The sequence below is a fragment of the Lepus europaeus genome, chromosome 10, assembly GCF_033115175.1.
Source record: "Lepus europaeus isolate LE1 chromosome 10, mLepTim1.pri, whole genome shotgun sequence".
Classification (NCBI taxonomy): Eukaryota; Metazoa; Chordata; class Mammalia; order Lagomorpha; family Leporidae; genus Lepus; species Lepus europaeus.
In genome coordinates this window covers 6,529,915-6,552,902 of record NC_084836.1, presented here as the reverse complement: position 1 = coordinate 6,552,902, position 22,988 = coordinate 6,529,915, and the positions used below count along the sequence as shown (strand labels likewise).

General features: G+C 48.6%; 1 long non-coding RNA gene across 1 annotated transcript in view; it reads right to left on the bottom strand.

The window, feature by feature from the left end:
* Positions 1-18,891, bottom strand: part of LOC133768327 (uncharacterized) — a 34,991-nt gene extending 16,100 nt beyond the window's left edge. The window contains exons 1-3 of the long non-coding RNA XR_009866943.1: positions 18,806-18,891; positions 18,655-18,694; positions 18,370-18,433 (exon numbers count right to left, since the gene is read on the bottom strand). This is a non-coding gene — a long non-coding RNA (uncharacterized LOC133768327). The remainder of the gene's footprint in view (positions 1-18,369; positions 18,434-18,654; positions 18,695-18,805) is intronic.
* Between the last annotated feature and the right edge of the window lie 4,097 nt (positions 18,892-22,988).

Sequence of the window (22,988 nt, the reverse complement as noted above, 5' to 3'; positions counted from 1 at the left end):
AATAACACACTGATTTTTTTCTTTATGGATCATGCTTCTGGTGTTACATCTAGGAACTCTTCAACCAAACCCTAGAACCTAGAGATCTTCTAGGGTATCATGTAAAAGTTTTGGAGTTTTGTGTTTTACATTTAAATATGTGATCCATTTTGAGCATATTTTTGTATGAGGAATTAGCTTGAAGGGTTTTTCTTCTTTTGCTTTTACTTATGGACAGCCAGTAGCTCCAGTACCCTTTGTTAAAAATACCACTCTTGGGGCTGGTGCTGTGGCATAGCAGGTAAAGCTGCCGCCTGCAGTATCAGCATCCCATATGGGTGCCAGTTCGAGTCCCAGCTGCTCCATTTCTGATTCAGCTCTCTGCTGTGGCCTGGGAAAGCAGTAGAGATGGCCCAAGTCCTTGGGCCCCTGCACCCACGTGGGAGACCTGGAAGCTGCTACTGGCTCCTGCCTTTGGATCAGCATAGCTCCGGCTGTTGCGGCCAATTAGGGAATGAACCAGCAGATGGAAGACCTCCCCCCACCCCCTGGCCTCTCCTTTTCTATGTAACTATGATTTTCAAATAAAATAAATAATCCTTTAAAAAATACCACTCTTTTGGGCTGGTACTGTGGTGCAGTAGGTCACAGCCCCATCCACAGCACTGGCATCTTATTATTATTTTTTTTTTTTTTGACAGGCAGAGTGGATAGTGAGAGAGAGAGAGACAGAGAGAAAGGTCTTCTTTTTCGCCGTTGGTTCACCCTCCAACGGCCGCTGCGGCCGGCGCTTCTCGCTGATCAGAAGCCAGGAGCCAGGTGCTTCTCCTGGTCTCCCACGTGGGTGCAGGGCCCAAGGACTTGGGCCATCCTCCACTGCCTTCCCAGGCCATAGCAGAGAGCTGGCCTGGAAGGGGGGCAACCAGGATAGAATCCGGTGCCCCAACCGGGACTAGAACCCGGTATGCCGGCGCCACAAGGCGGAGGGTTAGCCTGTTAAGCCATGGCGCCAGCCAGCACTGGCATCTTATAAGGGAGTCGGTTCAAGCCCTGGCTGCTCCACTTCGAATCCAGCTCCCTGCTAATGCATCTGTGAAGGAAGAGGAGGATGGCCCAGGTCCTTGGGCCCCTGTACCCATGTAAGAGATCTGGAAGAAGCTCCTGGCTTCTGATTCACTCTGCTCCAGTCATTGCGGTCATTGAGGAGTGAACCAGTGGATGGAAGACCTCTCTGTCTCTACCTCCCTCTGTAACTCTTTCAAATAAATAATGTAAGTCGTCAAAAAAAAAATTAGCAGGGCCAGTGCTGTGGTGTAGCAGGTAAAGCTGACACCTGCAGTGCCAGCATCCCACATGGGCACTGGTTCGAGTCCTGGCTGCTCCACTTCTGATCTAAATATTCTGATCTCTCTGCTATGGCCTGGGAAAGCAGTAGAAGATGGCTCAAGTCCTTGAGCCCCTGCACCCACATGGGAGACCCGGAGGAAACTCCAAGTTCCTGGCTTTAGATCAGTGCAGCTCCAGCCGTTACGGCCTTCTGGGGAGTGAACTTAGCGGATAGAAGACTCCTCTCTCTCTCTCTGCCTTTCCAATACAGGACTTCGGTATTGCAATTGGCAGCTTAAATCCCTGAACCACAATACTGGCCTCTGAGTATTATAGGTAATTTCAGTTAATAGTATTATATGTTGATAGTATATAGAAATACAATTTATTTTTATACATTTGTCTTATGTTCTATAACTTTACGGATCTTACTTATTGGTTCAGGGGTGGGGTGGGAATGTTGCTGATTCCATGGGATTTACTACTGATACCATCATCATCATGTCATCTGTTACAAGGTTTTATTTTAAGATATATTTAATAATTTAAAAGGCAGAGCAACAGAGTGAGACAGATAAAGAGGATCTTCCATCCACTGGTTGTCTGCGTGGTTGCAGCTGGGCCAGGCCGAACCTAGGAGCCAAAAACTCCATCCAGGTTTCCCATGTGGTTTTCAGGGGCCCAAGTACTTGGGCTATCCTCTGCTACCTTCCCAGGTGCATTAGCAGGGAGCTGGGTAGGAACTGGAGTAGCTGGGACTCAAACTGGCACTCTAATACAGGATACAGTCACTGCGCCACACCTCCAGCCCCACACGTTTCATTTCTTCCTTCCCAGCCATATTGCTCTCATCCCCTTCTCTTGCCTTATTGCTCTAACAGGAACTTCACTGCCATGTCAACTGGCAGTGGCCTTATTCCCACTCTTCGAGGAAAAGCATTCAGTACATCACAACTGTGATGTCACCTAGCTTTCCTCGTACATTTTGTCAAGTTGAGTTTCTATTTCTAGTTTCCTGAGAGTTATTATCATAAATGGGTGCTGAATTTTGTCAAATGCTTTTTCTATACCAATTGATCAGATTATAAGATCTTTCTCTTTTCCCTATTAATCTAGTAGATATTACACTTATTTTCAAACACGGAACCAGCTTTGCATTTCTGGAGTAAATTCGACCTGATCATGATATTTAAATCTGCCTATGTATTGCTGAATTACATGTTTTAAGAATTTTAAAATCTACATTGAGGGGCCAGCATTGTGGTACAGAAGATTAAGCTACCGCCTGTGTTGCTGGCATACCATATGGGTGCCAGTTCCAGTTCCAGCTACTCCACTTCTGATCCAATTCCCTGATAAGGTCCCTGGGAAAGCAGTGGAAAATGGCCTAAGGGCATGGGTTGCTGCTACCCGGGGGGAGATCTAGATGGAGTTCCAGGCGCCTTGCTTCAGCCTATGACCAGCCCTGGTGAGGAGTAGCCAGCACTCAAGCTGGGTACTTCAATATGGGATGTAAGCATCCTAGGCAGTGGCTTAACCCTCTGTGCTACAACACCCAGCCCTCCCCATGCTCTTTAGATTAACCCTGTTTCCTCTTCACTGGCTAGTAGGAGTGCAGAAAACATCTCCAAGGGCAGCCAAGGGGATTCAGAACTTTGTTCCATAAATTTCCTTTACATCTGCTGAATCCAATAACAATCCTAAGTTAGAAAGGAGCAATAGGGGCCACTATTGTGGCACAGCAGGTCAACCTGCCACCTATGACACCAGCATCCCATACTGGAGTGCCAGTTCAAGTCTCAGGTGCTCTGGTTCCAATCCAGCTCCCTGCTAATGTGCCCGAGAAAGCAGTAGATGACTTGGCCCCTGCCACCCATGGAGGAGACTTGAATAGAGTTCCAGGCCTCTGGCTTCAACCTGGCCCAGCCCTGGCTGCTTGGGGAGTGAACCAGCAGATGCAAAATGGATCTCCATCTCCCTCTCCCTCTGTCCCTGCCTCTGAAGTAAATAAAGATTTATTTTGAAAGGCAGAGTTACAGAGAAGGGGAGGAAAGAGAGAGGGAGAGAAAGATCTTCCATCTGCTGATTCACTTCCCAAATGGCCTCAAAGTCTGGAACTGGGCCAGTCAAAATCGGGAACTAGGGGCCGGCGCCATGGCTCACTTGGCTAATCTTCTGCCTGCAGCGCTGGCACCCCAGGTTCTAGTCCTGGTTGCTCCTCTTCCAGTCCAGCTCTCTGCTGTGGCCTAGGAGGGCAGTGAAGGATGGCCCAAGTGCTTGGGTCCCTGCACCTGTATGGGAGACTGGGAGGAAGTACCCGGCTCCTGGCCCCGGCTTCGGATCGGCACAGCATCAGCTGTAGCGGCCACTAGGGGAGTGAACCAACGGAAGAAAGACCTTTCTCTCTGTCTCTCTCTCACTGTCTACAATTCTTTCTCTTTCTCTCTCTCTCTCTCTCTCTCTCTCTCTCTCTCTCTCTCTAATTCTGCCTGGCAAAAAATTAAAAAAAAAAAAAATCAGGAACTAGGAGCTTCTTCCCGGTCTCCCACATGGGTGGCAGAAGCCCAAGCACTTGGACTATCTTCCACTGCTTTCCCAGGTACATTACCAGAGAGATGGATTGGAAGTGAAGCAGCAGGTACTCAAATTGGCGCCCATATGGGATACCAGTGTTGCAGATGGCAGATACTCACTATGCAACACCAGCTCCAAATAAATAAATATTTTTATTGTCTTTTTTAAGATTTTATTTATTTATTGAGAAGCAGAGTCACAGAGGGAGAGACAGAAAGGTCTTCCATCTGCTGGTTCACTCTCCAAATGGCCACAATGACTGGAGCTGGGCTGATCCAAAGCAAGGAACCTCTTCTGAGTCTCTCACATGGGTGCAGGGGCCCAAGCATTTGGGCCATTCTCTGCTTTCTCGGGCCATTAGCAGGGAGCTAGACTGGAAGTGGAGCAGCCAGGATCTGAAGCCAGTGCCCATATGGGATGCCAGTGCCACAGGCAGAGGCTTAGCCTACTACACCACAGCACTGGCCCCATAAATCTTTAAAAAAAATAAAAATAAAGGAGCAACAATGGAAAAGTAGGCACAAGAAGTCTGCATCATTTTCTTCTTGAGGAACTAAAACCAAGCCTTTAGTTCAAGGTTTGAGAGTCAAGGTTCAGTCTCTGCAGGAAGCCGCCTCCACATCCTTCAGCGTACATCCTCTTCTTTGCCTTCCTTTTAACTCACACAGGCCTCTCCAGTCTGCAACGATCTAACTGTGGATGGATTCATGACTACATGGATCATCTGGTCTCACCTCCTGGCCAAAAACACAGGTCTTCTCTATACTGTACTGCCTCCCACTCCATCTTCCACCCACTGCCACCATCTTGAACTGGACCCAGGTACTGTGCTTTATGCAGTTTCATTTACCTCTAGATAGGAGGCTCTGTGATGCTGCAAATGCTTTCCACCTGTGTGGTCCAGGTGTAGGCAGTAGCCCCAAGTGGTAAAGACTGAGCACTTGAAAAATGATTAATACACCTGTGGAAATGAGCCTTAGTTGACTCCCATTTATATCAATGTAAATAGTCAGATGTGATGACTCAGCTTTAGCTCTCCATGAAGCAAGGATGAAAATCCTTGTTTTCCAAGTGAGCAAATCCGAGTTGAGTTCTCAGTACATTGGTTCATGGGGGAAACATTAAGATTCTCCCAACTGGGGCTGGCACTGTGGTACAGCGGGTTCAATCCTAGGCCTGAAATGCCAGCATCCTGTATGGGCGCCAGTTCAAGTCCCAGCTGCTCCTCTTCCAATCCAGCTCTCTGCTATGCCCTAGGATAGCAGTAGAAGATGGCCCAAGTCCTTGGGCCCCTGCACTCACGTGGGAGACCTGGAAGAAGCTCCTGGCTCCTGGCTTTGGATCGGCACATCTCCGGCCATTGCAGCCATCTGGGGAGTAAACCAGTGGATGGAAGACCTCTCTGTCTCTACCTTTCTCTGTCTCTACCTCTCTCTGTAACTCTGTGTTTCAAATAAATAAAATAAATCTTTAAAAAAAAAAAAAAGATTCTCCCAACCATTTAAGGGGTGAAAAAAAGAAACAGAATACCAAGTCACCATAAATATACAACATTCCCAAGTGAATCCATATGCCCAACTGATCTTGTGAAGGCCCCAGAAGGGCTGGTCAACAAAGGCAACTAGAAAAAGGCAGATCAGATAGGCCATCCAGCTCTATTAAGAAAAGGCAGGGAGTCCATGGAGATGTCATTGACTATAGTACTCAACCTGTGAATATTTTAAATGTTGAAATAAAAATAAGAAATAAAAAAAAAGAAAAAGAAAAGGCAGGGGGGCCGGCGCTGTGGCTCACTAGGTTAATCCTCTGCCTGCGGCGCCGGCATCCCATATGGGCACCAGTTCTAGTCCCTGTTGCTCCTCTTCCAGTCCAGCTTTCTGCTGTGGCCTGAGAAAGCAGTGGAGGATGGCCCAAGCGCTTGGGCCCCTGCACCCGCATGGGAGACCAGGAGGAAGCACCTGGCTCCTGGCTTCGGATCGGCACAGCTTCAGCCGTTGTGGCCACTTGGGGAGTGAACCAACAGAAGGAAGACCTCTCTCTCTCTCTCTCCATCTGTCTGTCAAATAAAATAAAATAAAATCTTAAAAAAAAAAAAAGAAAGAAAGAAAAGGCAGGGGCCAGCATTGTGGCGTAGTGGGTAAAGCCGCTGCCTGCAGTGCTGGCATCCTATATGGGTGCCGATTCAAGTCCCAGCTGCTTCACTTCCAATCCACTTCTCTGCTATGGCCTGGGAAAGCCATAGAAGATGGCTAAAGTCTGATGTGGGAGACCTGGAAGAAGCTCCTGGCTCCTGGCTTCGGATCAGCTCGGCTCTGGCCTTTGTGGCCATTTGGGGAGTGAGCCAGAAGGAAGACTGACTGACACTGACTCTCACTCTCTCTTTCTCTCTCTTCCTCTCCTTCTCTGTGTAACTCTTTCAAATAAATAAATAAATCTTTGAAAAAAAAAAAAAAGCAAAGAAAGAAAAGGCAGTGCTGGCTCAAACCCATGTCTCAGACCTGGCAAATGGCCAGCCACAACATGCCAAGGAGGCTTCAAAGCTCTTGGAGCTTAATGACCCTCACCAGCAGCCAACTTTCACAGCTGGTGTTCCTGGATCTCCTAGCAATAGCATAATAATATAGTGGGGCATGTGTCCCTTCTCTGGCTGACCCATTCATCTCTCTCTCCATGCACATTCATGAACTGCCAAGTTTGCCGTTAGCCTCCGCACCCTTGCTGACCACACATAACCCAGAAGACAGGAAATGCTCACTGTCCTGAGTGGGATACTACTGAGCCTTGCAGAGGCAGACTCAGGCCAGGGACTGAAGCTGGCTGGCTGAAGTTCTAAGTGTCCCTGGTAGAAATCCACTGGAGGCAGGCTGGCTTTTCCCAACTTTCCTGCAAGTCCCTTTTCCACAAACCACTATCTATGATGCTTAGTGCAGGAACACACAACAAACACTTGCTCCATGGTGGCTCAACACTACTCTGGTCATGGCCTACAGACTTCTTCCCTTCAAATATACAGAGCATTGGCCCCAGCAGCATATTTGGGTCCCTGGTCAAAAACTGTTCTTCGTACGCACTATGTTCCCGCTCACCCAGCACCTCATGCTGGGCTGGCCTTCAGGCCTGTACCTAGCACAGTAGTGCCACCTGAGGGCTTCTGCCCTTGAACTGACCCTGCCTTGTACCTGGCCATGCTCTGAACCATGCAGTGCTCAGCTGAAGATGATGCCTTGCCACCACCAACAGATGGCCTGTTTCACTTCTCTCCAGAACCCTGTCACTGACATTTTTCCTACTTAGTATTTGTTTCATAGTTACCAAGGCTCACATCCTGGTTCCACCACCCAAGAGCTGTGTGATTTTGGTCAAAACAATAGTTTTAGCTAAAAGTTCTTGAAGACTTGCCTCCTACCAATCACTGCTGAGCTCTTTGCATGTATCATTTAATCTAATACTTGAAAAAACCTGCTAAGTGGGGTCCACGGATGTAGTGTAGCAGGTAAGGCTGCTGACATCCCATATGGGCACAGGTTTGAGTCCCGGCTGCTCCACTTCTGATCCAGCTCCCTGCTAATGGCCTGGGAAAGCAGTGGAGAATGGCCCAAGTGTTTGGACCCCTGCACCCATGTGGGAAATCCAGAAGCTCCTGGCTCCTGGCTTTGAGCTCACTCACCAAGCATGGCTGCTGCAGCCATCTGGGGATAAACCAGCAGATGGAGGATCAACCTTTCTATCATGTAACTCTTTCAAATAAATAAATGAATTTTTAAAAGAAAAAACCTGGTAAGTACTATTATTAGCCCTGCTCACACATGAGAAAACTGAGACACAGGAAGATAGAATAATTGGCCCAAGGTTACACAGGGAATTAGTGGTGCAACATGCTCCTCTGTGCCTCAGAGCCCTCACCTGGAACAGAGCTGACTACTTCGAGTGGTCCCATGGAACAAAGAGGCTTTGCACGACAAAAAGCCTGTGTTAGTATAGGACAGCAGGGCTCTCAGGAAGCCATGTGTCCCAACTGTGTAGAGAGGGGTTCTCACTGAGCTGCTCATCTCTAGACTAGCATCAGAAGATTTAGGGATGTGAATGGAAAACAAAGTGTGCACCTGTGTCTCAGCTACTTTGGGGATTATAGCTTAAGAGTGTGTCAGGTCCCAGCGCTGTGGCTTCGTGGGTAAAGCTGCCGCCTGCAGTGCTGGCATCCTATATGGGTGCCAGTTTGAGTCCCAGCTGCTCCACTTCTGATCCAGCTCTCTGCTGTGGCCTGGGAAAGCAGCAGAAGATGGCCCAAGTGCTTGGGTCCCTGCACCCATGTGGGAGATCCAGGAAGCTCCCAGCTCCTGGCTTCAGATCGGCTCAGCTCTGGCCGCTGCAGCCATCTGGGGAATAAACCAGCAAACGGAAGATCTCTCTCTCTCTCTGCTTTTGCCTCTCTGTAACTCTGCCTTTCAAGTAAGTAAATGAATCTTTTAAAAAAGAAGAAGCTGCTGCTGCCTGGGGATGGTAAGGATATCCATACAGTAAGAATCACGCTCTGGAGTTAAGTATCTGAAGGGACCTTGAGAAATGCAGCTCAGCAGACTGTAGTGCTTCAAAGCCAAGGCTATTTAAATACCAAGTTAGTTGAGCCATGGCTTGAAGACCATTCCCAGGCTGATGCACAGGAGAAAGAGAAAGCAGAATGGAACCCAGAAAGAACACAGTGACCCATGTTGAAAACAGGAATGAGAAAGGGGCCTGAAATCATAGCTGTGTGCAAGATGAGCATCCAGATGAACGAACCCTGGGTGAGAGAATGTGAGCGCCACTTATAACCACACTCCCAATGCAGGAGATAGGTGCCATGCTGGATGACTTTTGTTTGTTTTTTAGTTTGCCCCTTATTCCATCACCAAAAGACATGCAGTGCTTTATAAAGATGCACAACTGTAAGATTAGCTGGGGTTTTCAGCTGTTTATTACAGGAGCATACCTTGTATCAAACTAACTCTCCTACCAATATGAAGGAAAATTTCTAAAAAAAAATTTAAAAAGAACTGTTCGGAGGCACTGAAGAGGAAAAAAAACAGACAAACGTAGATTACAACATTAAAAAAGAGGCCAGAGCCGGCGCCGTGGCTTAACAGGCTAATCCTCCGCCTTGCAGCGCCAGCACACCAGGTTCTAGTCCCAGTTTGGGTGCCAGATTCTATCCCGGTTGCCCCTCTTCCAGGCCAGCTCTCTGCTATGGCCCGGGAAGGCAGTAGAGGATGGCCCAAGTGCTTGGGCCCTGCACCTGCATGGGAGACCAGGAGAAGCACCTGGCTCCTGGCTTCTGATCAGCGAGAAGCGCCGGCCACAGCGGCCATTGGAGGGTGAACCAATGGCAAAAAGGAAGACCTTTCTTTCTCTCTCTCTCTCTCACTATCCACTCTGCATGTCAAAAAAAAAAAAAAAAAAAAAAGAGGCTAGCATGTGTGGCAGGTTAAGCCACCACTTATGACACTGGCACCCCCTATCAGAGCGCTGATTTGAATCCTCGATGCTCTGTTTCTGATCCAGCTCCCTGCTTATGCATCTAGGAAGTCAGCAGAAGTATTTGGGTCCCTGTAACTCACACGGGAGATCTCAGTGGAGTTCTGGCTCCTGGCTTTTTGAGCCTGGCCCAGTTCTGGCTGTGTGGCTACTGGGAGTGAACCAGCAGAGGGAAGATCTGTCTACCTGTTTCTATGTCACTCTACCTTTCAAATAAATAAATAAATAATTTTCAAAACAAGGAAAACTTGGGGCCAGCATTGTGGTAAAGTGGGTAAGGCTATTGACTGTGATGGTGGCATCCTATATAGCCTGGGAAAGCAGTGGAGAATGGCCTAAGTCCTTGGGCCCTGCACCCACATGAGAACCAGATGAAGATCCTGGCTTCAGCATGTCCCAGACCCAGCTGTTACAGCCTTTTGAGGAGTGAACCAGCAGACGAAAGACTTCTCTCTGTCTCTCCTTCTCTGACTGTAACTCTGCCATACAAATAAATAAATAAATCTTTAAAAACAAATAAATTGATAAAATAAGGGAATATTTTTGGATGCTGTCTACTCATTTCATCTGTAGAATTTTATGCACAACAAATGCATTTGCAAATTCACACAATCATTCACCAAGAGACTATATGCTGATCAAAAAACAAATCTTGATCAATTTCTAAGCAATAAAGTCATACAGGGTAGGGACTAGCATTGTGACATAGCAGCTAAAGCTGCAGCCTGCAACAGCAACATCTCACATGGGTTCAGTTTGTGTCCCGGCTACTCCACTTCTGATCCAGCTCCCTGCTAATGGCCTGGGAAGGCAGCAGATGAAGGCTCAAGTACCTGGGCCCTACTATCCATGTAGGAGACCTGGAAGAAGTTCCTGGCTTCAGCCTGGCCCAACCCTAGTCACTGAGGCCATCTGGAGAGTGAACCAGTAGATGGAAGCGTGTGCTCTCACTCTCATTCTCTCTTTCAAAATAAATCTTTTGGGGCTGGAGCTGTGGCATAGCAGGTAAAGCCACCATCTAAAATGCTGGCATCCCATATGGGCGCCAGTTCAAGTCTTGGCTGCTCCACTTCCGATCCACCTCTCTGCTACGGCCTGGGAAAGCAGTAGAAGATGGCCCAAGTCCTTGAGCCCCTGCACCTGTGTGGGAGAACCAGCAGAAGCTCTTGGCTCCTGGCTTTGGATCAGCACAGTTCTGGGCATTGCAGCCAACTGGGGAGTGAACCAGCAGATGGAAGACCTCTCTTTCTCTCTGCATAACTCTTTCAAATAAATAAATTTTAAAAAATCCTACTCAAATATTTTTAAAAAACTAAAAAATAGTCATACAGAGTATGATTTTCTGACAATGTAATCAAATTGAAATCAATAATATCTAGAAAAATCCCCAATATTAAAAAATATGCAAAATACTTCTAAATAACCCATGAGTATTTATTTATTTGAGAGAAAGCACAAAACAGAGCTCTCATCCTCTGGTTCAATACCTAGATGCCTACAACAACTGAGGGGACTAAACCCAGGAGCAATGAACCCAATCCAGGTCTCTCACATTCATAGCGGAAAAACAGTACTCAAGCTGGTCTCTCAGGAGAATTAGCAGAAAGCTGGAATTAGGAAATAGAACCAGATATCAACCCAGGGACTCCAATGCATAGTAACCAACAGCTTAACCACTAGGCCAAATGCCCATGCATAAATAACTCATTTAGTTACTTAGAAATCACAAGGAAAATGAGAAAATGTTTTTAATTACAGTGGTAACAGCTCAACTACGTGGCAGGCATGAATTGCATTTGACCCAAGCTTTAGCCTGGCCCAGTCCTGTCATTGCAGGCATTTGGAGACTGAATCAATAGATGGGATCTCTGCCTCTCAAATAATTTTTTAAACATTTAATTTAAAGGAGCATAGTAGACTAAGTTTCTGCCTGTGGTATCAGCATCCCATATGGGCACTAGTTCAAATCCCTGCTGTTCCCCTTCCAATCTAGCTCTCTGCTTATGGCTTGGAAAAGCAGTGGAAGATGCCCCAAGTGCTTTGGCCTCCACACCCATGTGGGTGACTGGAAGAAGCTCCTGGCTCCTGGCTTTGGATCAGCTCAGCTCTGGCATTGCAACCATTTGGGGAGTGAACCAGTGGACGGAAGACATTTCTGTCTCCCCACCCCCTGTAACTCGACTTCTAAAATAAATACGTAAAATATTTAAACATTTTTAATTTAAGGGGCCGGTTCTGTGATATAGCAGGTAAAGCCATTGCTTGCAGTGCCAGCATCCCATATGGGTGCTGGTTAGATCACTCTAAGCTTGTTTTTGTTTTTTCTATCTGGAGATAAATGGTTCAAGTCAGATCCATCACCTCCACACAGAGCTCGTCTAGCCCCTAAGGTGACATATTTGAAGGCACCATCACAGTATCCCATTTTCTTCATAGCACTTATCTCTCTCTTGGTTTACATTCACTGTCTAATTCTACTGACTGGAATAGCTGCTCCATGTGGGCAAGGACTAACTTGTGTTTTTGCTCTTATATGTAAACACATGGTGGGTGCTGAATAAACACTTGGCATAAATGAAAAAATACTGCCTATTTCCAACACAGTCCTTTAATTCTCACACCCAGTTATTTGCTCAAGCCGAACAACACAGCATTACAGCCTTCACACACAGTTTGTCATGACAACCCAAAGAGCTTAAAACATCCTTCCTCCCCAGGTTCCCTGCCATGCTTCACAGCACCCGACACCCAGCTGGGGCACCACACACCTGGGGTCTATTCTACTTATGAAGCATTCCTTGAGTGTGGCCCTATTCAAACCACTAGTAAATAAACAAACTGTTAGGGCATGAGGCAGCCAGTAAGTTTTCATTCCAAATCAACATTACTGTCCCAAGAACACATCTACCACTCGCATTAATCTAAAGGAAAGCAGTTATCAAACGACTTAGCAAAGTTCCCTGAGGCCAGTGATTCAGGTGACTGCAGGGAGGTTGTCCCGAGCACCTCAGGGAAGGCTGCAGAGGAAACAGACAGGGGTGAGACGGCAGGTGCAGAGGATTTTGTGGCGGTGAGTAGTTCAGATGGCGAGCTTGCTGACAGATCTACCAGTGGGAGACAGTGGATCAAGCTAATTCCTAGGGTTCTATTTATAACGTAGTTATATTTCTCTTGGTGCATTCATTGAGTCCACAATTTTTACAGAGCCTGTTAAGCATTATGCTGTGTTCAAGGTGCCATGACACAGAGGTGAGGAAGATCAGGTCCTTGCTGTCATTTAACACTGTGGATGCTTGGGGCTGGCTAGTGTTGTGGTACAGTGGGTTAAGCTGTCACCTGCAACACTGGCATCCCATATGAATACCAATTCAAGTCCTAGCTGCTCCACTTCTGATCCACTTCCATGCTAACGCACCTAGGAGAACAACAGAGGATGGCCCAAGTAGTGCCTGGGCCTCTTGCCTAAGTCACCACGTAGGAAGACTCAGATGGAATTCCAGGCTCCTGGCTTCAGCCTGGCTCAGCCCAGCAGATGTAGTCATTTAGGGGAATGAAAACAGTAGATGTAAGATCTCTGTCTCTCCTTCCTTCCCTGTCACTCTGCATTTCAAATAAATAAAATAAATCTATACAAAAAAAAAAAAGTGTGGGGCTGGCACTGTGGCATAGTGGGTAAAGCCACCAACCACATGCAGAGCCAGCATCTCATATGGGTGCCAGTTTGAGTCCTGGCTGCTCCACTTCCGAACCACCTGTCTGCTATGGCCTGGGAAAGCAGTAGAAGCCCCTGCACCCAACATGAGACCTGGAAGAAACTCCTGGCTCCTGGCTTCAGATCGGCCCACCTATGGCCATTGTGGCCATTTAGGGAGTGAACCAACAGATGGAAGACTTCTCTCCTTTCTCCCTCTCTCTGCCTCTGTAACTCTTTCAAATAAATGAATAAATCTTAAAAAAAAAAAAATGTATAGATGTTGGAGCTAAACTTCCTAGGTTCAATTCCCGCTCTGCCCTTTTTCAGCTGTGTGAACTGAGTCTCCTCATCTGTAAAATGGGCATAATAAAAGAACCCACCTCCTACAGTTCTAAGAATTAAAATAAGCATATTAAAGTAATGAGGGGGCCGGTGCTGTGGCGTAGTGGGTAAAGCTGTTGCCTGCAGTGCTGGTATCCCATATTGGCGCCGTTCGAGTCCTATCTACTCCACTTCTGATCCAGCTCTCTGCTATGGCCTGGGAAAGCAGTAGAAGATGGCCCAAGTCCTTGGACCCCTGCACCCACGTTGGGGACCTGAAGAAGCTTCTGGCTCCTAGCTTCAGATTGGTGCAGCTTGGCCATTGCAGCCATCTGGGGAGCAAACCAGCAGAAGGAAGACCTCTCTCTCTGCCTCTCAAGTAAATAAATAAATCTTTTTTAAAAAATAAAAAAAAAGATTTATTTATTTGAAAGAGTTACAGAAAGAGAGAGAGAGAAGGAGAGGCAGAGAGAGAAGTCTTCCATCTGCTGGTTCACTTCCCAGTTGACCACAACAGCTGGAGCTGCACTGATCCAAAGCCAGGAGCTTCCTCCAGGTCTTCCCATGAGGGTGCAGGGACCCAAGAACTTGGGCCATCTTCTATTGCTATCCCAGGCCATAGCAGAGAGCTAGATAGGAAGTGGAGCAGCTGGGACTTGAACCAGCACCCATATGGGATGTCAGCATTGCAAGCAGTGGCTTTACCCTCTACACCGGCCCCAATAAATAAATCTTTTAAGAAAATAAATAAACCTTAAAAAATTAGATTAGTGCCTAATCACAGAAAGCATTCTGTAAGTTTCAGCTATTGCAGTTCTAGGAGTTTTCATTCTAGTGGAGGGAGGTAGAGACAAACAAAAAATAAAGATCAAGTTGAGATATGTTCAGTGAAGAAAATTTAAAAGAATGACATTGGCCGGCGCCACGGCTCACTTGGCTAATCCTCTGCCTGCAGCGCTGGCACACAAGGTTCTAGTCCCGGTTGGGGCGCCGGATTCTGTCCCGGTTGCTCCTCTTCCAGTCCAGCTCTCTGCTGTGGCCCGGGAGTGCAGTGGAGGATGGCCCAGGTCCTTGGGCCCTGCACCTGCATGGGAGACCAGGAGAAGCTCCTGGCTCCTGGCTTCGGATTGGCACAGCACGCCGGCCATAGCGGCCATTTAGGGGGTGAACCAACAGAAGGAAGATCCTTCTCTGTCTCTCTAACTCTGTCTGTCCAAAACAAACAAAATGACATGACAGAGAGCTTCATGTACTACTCAGGCACTCAGTAAAGGCTTTTCTGAAGAGATGGCACTTAAACTGAGACCCAAACGGCAAGGAGTCTTATGTGAAATTATCTAGGAAAAGAACATTCTAGAAATAAATAACGAGTGAAAACTCTTCAAGGCAAGAACAAGCTTGGCATGTTCCAGGGACAAAAAGCATGATGATAAGGCTGCAATACAATGGGGGGGGGGGGTGGAGAGGGAGAGAGAATAATGCAAAATGGAGTTGATAAGGCAAGCAGTTGACAGATCTCATAGACCCTTACAGGTCAGGGTAAGGAACCAGATTTTAAATGTAATTATGAGTTAGGGGAGTGGTTTAGGAGGAAGACGGAGGATTTGACTTACATCTAAAACAGATCAGTCATGCTACTGTGGGAAGAATAGGTTTGGGTGGAAGAGAGGAAGCAGGGAGATTACTGTAGTACTGCCATAAAGAAATGACGGTGACTTTGTCCGGAATGGTAGGAGAGCGACAGATTTGGGATTTCTCAAATATAGAATCAACTTGTAAGGTATAAGACTTATACCTTACACAGCAGTCTGCTACACAAAGACCTGAATGTTCTGACCAGTGCTAGTCACTGCACTTAGTTTCCAAGCATAGATTTAGATTTGCAATACATTAGGCCTAGGCTCAGTTAGGCATGTGAATTTGGCTTGATCACTTAATCACCATGAGACCTAATATAAGTTATCCTTACAACTTTCTCACCTGTGCAATGAAGATAACAATTCTTAGTGTAAAGGGTAACTGTGCAAGATAAATAAGATTATGCATGAAAAGCATTTCACACAGAATGTGGCCTCAGCTGGAGTTTGATGAATACTGCCACCATCATTATAAGGTATTAGACACTTTCATATTCATTCCAATGGGCTAATGGCAGTCATGTTTCTCCTGGCCTCCCTGCCTTCAATTCCCTCTTCTCTTATCTGTCCTAAATCAGCTGGAGGACTGTGCCTACAGCATAACTCAGTTATCACATCCCCCTTTCATAAACACTGCAATGGCTCCACCACCTACAGATTAAAATCCAGATGATATGTGTGGGGAAATTAGATACACAAGGCAATTCAAAGATGGCACCCAAAGGAAGTAAGGTGGGTGGAACCCAAAGTTGTTTACCACCAAAGCTAATTGGTGATGCAACATCAGGGGAAGTGGCGACAACTGATAACGAGTGTATAGACATATGGCTAGTCCTATAAAAATCACCCCATAAAATGACCTTTAAGTGATTGGTTAGTCCTTATGCCCTGCCCCAATGACTCTGCAGTTTTGTGCTTTACTTTTAAAGCTTATAAGGCTCCAGTCCACACCACTTTTGAAAAGGATTTAGGCCGGCGCCGTGGCTTAACAGGCTAATCCTCCGCCTTGCGGCGCCGGCACACCGGGTTCTAGTCCCAGTTGGGGCGCCGGATTCTATCCTGGTTGCCCCTCTTCCAGGCCAGCTCTCTGCTATGGCCCGGGAAGGCAGTGGAGGATGGCCCAAGTCCTTGGGCCCTGCACCCCCATGGGAGACCAGGAGAAGCACCTGGCTCCTGGCTTTGGATCAGCGAGATGCGCTGGCCGCAGCGGCCATTGAAGGGTGAACCAACGGCAAAAAGGAAGACCTTTCTCTCTGTCTCTCTCTCTATCCACTCTGCCCGTCAAAAAAAAAAAAGACCTTTCTCTCTGTCTCTCTCTCTCTCTCTCTCTGTAACTCAACCTCTCAAATAAATAAAATCTTTAAAAAAAATTTAAAAAAGATTTCTTTATTTGAAAGAGTTACAGAGGCAAAGGGAGGTAGGGAGGTGGGGAGGGGTAGGGGTAGGGGGCGGAGGGGGAGAGGGGGGGGAGGGGGAGAGGGAATCTTCCACCCACTGGTTTGCTCCCTAGATGGCCGCAGTGGCCGGCCCTGCTCATTTCTTAACTCAGGGCAGGTGGTACCTTCTTCAGGTGTATTTTCCCTAATACTTTATCCTAACACTCACCATGTAATATCAACTAACATGTACTGAACACCTATTCTGTGCCCGTGCTTTATCTGTAAAAATCCATCTAAACCTTACAACATAACTCTGAGATAGGTAATACTACCATCCTTATCTTACATAAGATTAAGCAACCTGCCAGAGATCACAGGGTTAAGAGAAAGCAAGAGGGATGGGCATTGTGGCCTAGTGGGCACCTCATTCTGGAGTGCTGGTTCGAGTCATTTCCTTACAATTCAGTTTCCTAAGAATGAATCCTGAAAGCAGCAGATAACTGCTCAAGTTGTTGGGTCCTTCCACCCATGTGGGAGACCCACATGGAATTTCTGGCTTCTGACTTCAGCCTGGCCCAAGCCTGGCTGTTGCAGGCATTTGGAGAGTGAGCTAGAGGATGGAAGACCTCTGTTTCACAAAAATAAATATTTTTTAAATGAAAACTAAATTTAAAAAATAACAGCACTGTCACTTGACTTTGCCTGGAAAAAAATCAGGAAGCTTCTTGGCAAGACCTTGAAGAAAGAATGTTTCCTCCAGAGGCATCAGTGAGGAGGAGAGCCCAAGAGAGGAGCAGCAGGTGCTGAGGCACTGAGACCACACAGCCTTTATCCAAAGCTCTGCAGCCAGCCTGGCGTGGCTCACATGCAGGAACAGACCAGGAACATCCAGAGGGGCAGGAGGGGAGACAGCTACTGAGCACACAAGGCTTTTCCAGGGCTTATTTTGCCAGTTGTACTGAGGTATAATTTACATACTATACAGCTCATCTCTTTCATGTGTATAATTCATTGATTTTTCATCAATTTAGAGTTGTGCAACCATCACCCCCAAAAAAGATACCTTCTGCTCCAAGTAACCACTGATCTTCCTGTCTTTCCAAATGAGCCCATTAAAAGCAGAATCAAAACAAACAAACAAAAAACCAATATTTTTAAAAATATTTTTTAAAAAATCACTCAAGTTGTGCAGATTGCTTGGAGGTGGGATAAAACTAAAGGATGCCTCTGTCACTGCTTCCCAGAATGCCCAGATTTCCACCAGCTGAAGGCCTTTCAATGTCTGACAATCACCTTTCTTAGCCTAATCCTTTCCCTGGCCGGATTTTCCCCTAGATGTTTTTTCACAAGCAACACCTAATTACTCCAAGTATCAGATCAGTAGTTAATTTAATTAATCAAGATTGTGTGCACTTAACACAGGAAACCAGTGGCATTTTTACACTTGTCACCAGTGGAAGAAAATGCCCTTGCAGTTCGCTCTGTTGCATAAGGCTCATCTTTCTGCTCCGCACACCATTTTTGTTTTGTTTTGGAAATGCCAGGATTGTACTGTGGGAGTCACTGCTCGTCTCCCCGCAGCACGTCTTATTCCACAAGGGAGACTACAGCATCACCATGGATTTACAAATGCTCAGCTCCCTGTTCTGCATGAGGTAGTGAGATACTGCTTTTCTTAAATGCTTGCTGATTTCAAAAAGCACCTGGGCACACGGAGCTGTTCATTAAATAGTTGTTGACTTTGGGTCAACAGCCTGAAAACAGTGTGCGGTAATGAAAAGCCTACATTTCTGTGACACCTCTAGAGCTGAGTTACTTAAATTTCCTGAGCTTCAGTCTCTTTACTTCTAAAAATAAGTAAATAAATTGCTCCTGCCTTTTAGTTTGTTGTGATGATAAACCAGGCTACAGAGCAAGCAGAAGCCCACAGCACAGCCCCGCAGCGCACCTGGCACCCATCACAGACAGTGGAGAACACCTGGCTCCTCTTCTCTTTCCCTGTCCTCTGAGGACTGAAAAACAAACAGAAAACAGCATCCCTTGGTGTATGGCAGCGTTTGCCGTGTGCAGAGTGCTCTGCGTATCTCAACAAATACATTCATCGAAAATGGGCATTTGATAAGCACCTAATCGACTTCACGCATCCAGAAATGACATCACCAGATTAACTGCCATTACTCTATAAACAAACAACTCGGGTTCTTTCAACTGATACTTCAACATCCCTACTTACTTTTCTCATGTTCCTTCCAACAATTTCCTACGAGGTAGACCTGTCAACAGGAGGGACAAAAAAAAAAAAAAATTATCACCAGCACCCTCAAGATCGTGGCCTCAAACACTTCCCTGGACTCTCCGGAACTCAGTCCACCCCGTCCAGCTACCTCCGAGGAGTTCCGATCCTGCCTACGGGACTCGTTCACAGCCGGTCCGTGCCCAAGCCAGGGAGAAACGCACAAAAACTAGCGAGGGAAGCTGCGCCGCGCGTTGCCCGGATACGGTTGTCGGGAGTTGGGGCGTCGCGCCGGGCGTCAGAAAACCGGGGGCCCGGGGCTCCTGAGGCGAACGCCGCGGCGTGCGCCGTCGGAAGGCTGGGCCCCCAGCCCCCCTGACACGATTCCCTCTTCCGTGGGGGGCGGCTAACAAAAACGCCCCCTCGGCGGAAAGGCGCTCCCCGGCTTGCACAGCGCCGCTGCCTCAGACCTCGCCGCCCCAGGTCCCGCCATCGTCACGCGGGAGGCCAGCGCGGCCTCCGGGGAACAAACGTCTCCCCGCCCACTCCCCGGGGGCCCAACAGCTACCGGGGGCCGGGCGCGCTCGGGCCTCCCCAGCCCTCAGCCTCCGCCCGGCGTTCCAAGGCCCCGCAGCCTCGCGCAGGGGAGCGACGGCGAGCCGCCCCGGGTCCGTGGGCCGGCGCTGGCCGCTCGGCTCCACCGCCAGCGGTGACGGCCGCAGCCGGCCGGCCCGGGGCTAACTGACGGGCACACGGCCCCTCAGGCCCGCTGCCCGGCGCGCCCTCTCCCGCACCCGCGCTGCAAGCCAGACCAGGGCTCCCTAGGCCCGCGGGCGGGCCCCTCGCCTCAGCGTGCCTGCCCCGACCCCGCCGCCCCTGCTCGACGCCCCCGGCTGCCCCGCGCCGCAGGGCCCCGCTGCCCCACGGCCGTCACTGAAGCCCCCGGCCTGGACCCCTGCGGTCCCGCAGTCCGGCGGGGTGGGCTGCAGCGTCCACGGGGGGCCTGGGGGTGCCCGGCCGGCCACGCGCCGGGGGCGGGGCGCGGGGCGAGTCGGCCGGCGGTTGGCGTTGGGAGCTGGCGCGCGCCGGCCCGGCCACGCGGCCGCCGGGCCACGCCCAGGCCACGCCCCCTCCCGCCCAGCTCCCTGCCGGCCCGGCCGCGGGTGGCGTGACCGTGTCCGCCCCGCCGCGGAGCCAGGGTCCGTCCTCAGCCCATTTTGCAGAAGAGGCGAGCTGAGGCCTGCCCAGAGGGCAGCACGCCGGGCCTGGCATCGGTCTCCTTTCCCCTGGATCGAACTGGAATGGCGGCCCATGCGGTCCTCGCTTCGCTGTGGGGCCCGCTGCGCGCACTAGGCAGACTGTTAGAATCAATAACTCTTAAACCTGGCCCTCTGTACTCCAAGTCGCCCCGCGGGTCCCACCAGGGGGACAGCGACACAGAATCGCTGGTGGGGGCAGAGAGCACCCAGCCTGCAGGTGAGGCGTTGGGAGAGCCCATGTGTGCTTTTAAATAGATTGCCAGGCAAAGAATTAGCAACAGGGTAGGAGGGGAGCCCAGCTAGGGGGCGTCTGGATTTAGGTGGTGACAGCGTAGAAAGCGCTGGAAATGTTGGAGAATCACAGGGGTTCGTTTGAAGGGCTGGACAGTGGGGTTGGCGGGTGTACCTACTAGCACGGGAGACACCACCAGAGAAGCGGGTTTGATGTAAAGATAAAAAGTGTTCTATCTGGGGGTTATGGCGCCAGGTCCAGGTGACATCTAGACACAGGGTTACATGAGTCTGAAGGTGTGGATTTGGGGCATATGCATGTTGTTTACATTCCTAAGAGTGAAGGACATCCAAGAAGCAGGCCCAGGACAAAGCCCTGAAGGTTTAGTTCTGGTGGAAGATGAAGGGCCTGATAAGGGGAGAAAGGACTGGCCAGAGAGGTAGTAGGAAAACCAAGACACACCCAAGAAAGGATCAGTTTCTCAAGGACTGAGATGCCCAGGGAGAAGACAGACACGAACTTGCTCAAAGCAGTTTCAATGGAGCTAGGGGACAGGTAGATAACGGGAGAAACAGTAATGGAGACAAGTCTTTCAGGAGATTGCGGGGTGGAATAGCTAGTAGCCCAAGGCAGAGAGGACGTGTTTTTATAACACACACGAGCACTTGTGTTGCTCTTGGGAATGACCCAGTAGACAGCAAGAGATCCCAGAGAAGGGGACCGTGGTTCACGGAGAAGGCTCTGGGAGGAAAGGAGCGAATGAGGTCTGTTAGCAGAGGGAAGACTCGGACCAGCCAAAAAGGGTACCTTTGCTGCAGCCACAGCAGAAGGAATGGCCGCACTGTTCCAGGCTGGCCACGGTTGCTTAGCAACCTGTGTTTAGTAAGATGTTTCCGCTGAATTCCTAATTAACGGCCACTTCAGTTTACACTAACGGTTCCTGTCACTGAGGTCCCCACTCTGCTGCTTTTCCCCCCCTAAAGAATGGTACTTTCCAACTGCGAAACTGGAAAGCTCAGGTTTCTGCATCCTGGCACTGTTGGAGATACACACATCGAGATGTGAAAAAAATAATACCTCTCAGAGAGCATAGACTTAGGGACTCTAACCAAAAGTGATGCTGCTAAAAGTTGCAGGATTTAGGACTCCAGGGCTCTCCGGAGCTTCACCTGCCTTCTCGCTCTCTTCTCCGCTGTCTCACAGATGTATTAGAACTAAGCAGAACTCCGAATTCCCTTCGTTCAACCACCCAAACTCACTCCCTCCTCTTACAGGTTTTACCATTTCAGAACAAGGCTACCACCACCAACCCATCTGAGGTTAACCTCAGAGTCATTCTGGATTCCTCCCCCTTCCAAACCCACAGCACAAAATTAATTACAGCCTCTGACATGATTCCTAAATCCTGCCATTATCTGCATGGCCTCTGATCTAAGCTACCATCATTCTTTACCTGGATCATGACAGGCACCTCCTAACTGGTCTCCACATTTTTTCTCTTGACAATCCACTCCAATCCAATCCACTCTCCACACACAGAGTGATTTAAAAAAAAAAAAAATGCATTCAGTAGATTCACTTCCCTGCGTAAAAATCTTCAAAGGTGGCCGGCACTGCGGCTCATTTGGCTAATCCTCTGCCTGCGGCGCCGTTACCCCAGGTTCTAGTGCCGGTAGGGGCACCGGATTCTGTCCTGGTTGCTCCTCTTCCAGGCCAGCTCTCTGCTCTGGCCTGGGAGGGCAGTGGAGGATGGCCCAAGTCCTTGGGCCCTGCACCCGCATGGGAGACCAGGAGAAGCACCTGGCTCCTGGCTTTGGATCGGCGCAGTGCGCCAGCCGTAGCAGTCATTTGAGGGGTGAACCAACGGAAGGAAGACCTTTCTCTCTCTCTCTCTCTCTCTCTCACTGTCTAACTCTGCCTGTCAAAAAAAAAAAAAAAATCTTCAAAGGTTTCCCACCACATCTCCTGCTAACCATCTCACTCTCTAAATTCCAGGTCTCTACCTGATAAGTCTCCCCCTCCCCCCCAATCACTCCTTTCTCCTAAAGGTCGTCTTTTCATCCAGCAAGGAAAGTAAGTTGCCTACCTAGTAAGCCTTTCCCCCCACCTAATCTCCCTCTCAATGAGTTCCCTTCCCTATTCTCCATCACAGCTCCCTGCTACATTCCTTCTCAGTGGGAACTGGATGCTTGTTGATTAAGTTTTCACTGTCTCCCTACAGGAGTCAGCTCCCTGAAAACAGAGATGTTCATTTGTGTTTCCCCAGTCCAGCATGTAGTAGGTATTAGATAAATACATGATGAAAAAGATGACATCATTAGTAGATTGTCTGCCTGTGAGATTCATTGTTACACTTTTTAAAATCTATTTTTAACATATTTATATTGATTTGAAAGGCAGAGAAACAGATATCCTCCAAGCACTGGTTCACTCCCCAAATGTCCCCAAGCCAGAAGACCAGAACTCAGTCAGAACCTTCCAGGTGGGCGGCATCACCTGCTGCCTCCTAGGGTTCATGTTGGTAGGAAGTTGGCATGGGGAGCAAAGCCAGAACGGGCATTGTGATATGGGATGTGGGCATCCCAAGCAGTAGATGCCTTAACTGCTGCACCAAATGTCCATCCCCATTTTTAAAATATTAATAGGGGCAGGTGTTTTGACTTAGAGAGGAAAAGGGTGGGCATTTGGAACATCCCCTTACCAGAGTGCTGGTTGAGTCCCAGCTGCTTAGCTTCTGATCCACCTTCCTACAAATCCAGTCTGAGAGGCAGCAGATGGTGGCTCAAGAACTTGGATTCCTGCCACCCACGTGAGAGACCTGAATCGAGTTTCAGTCTCCTAGC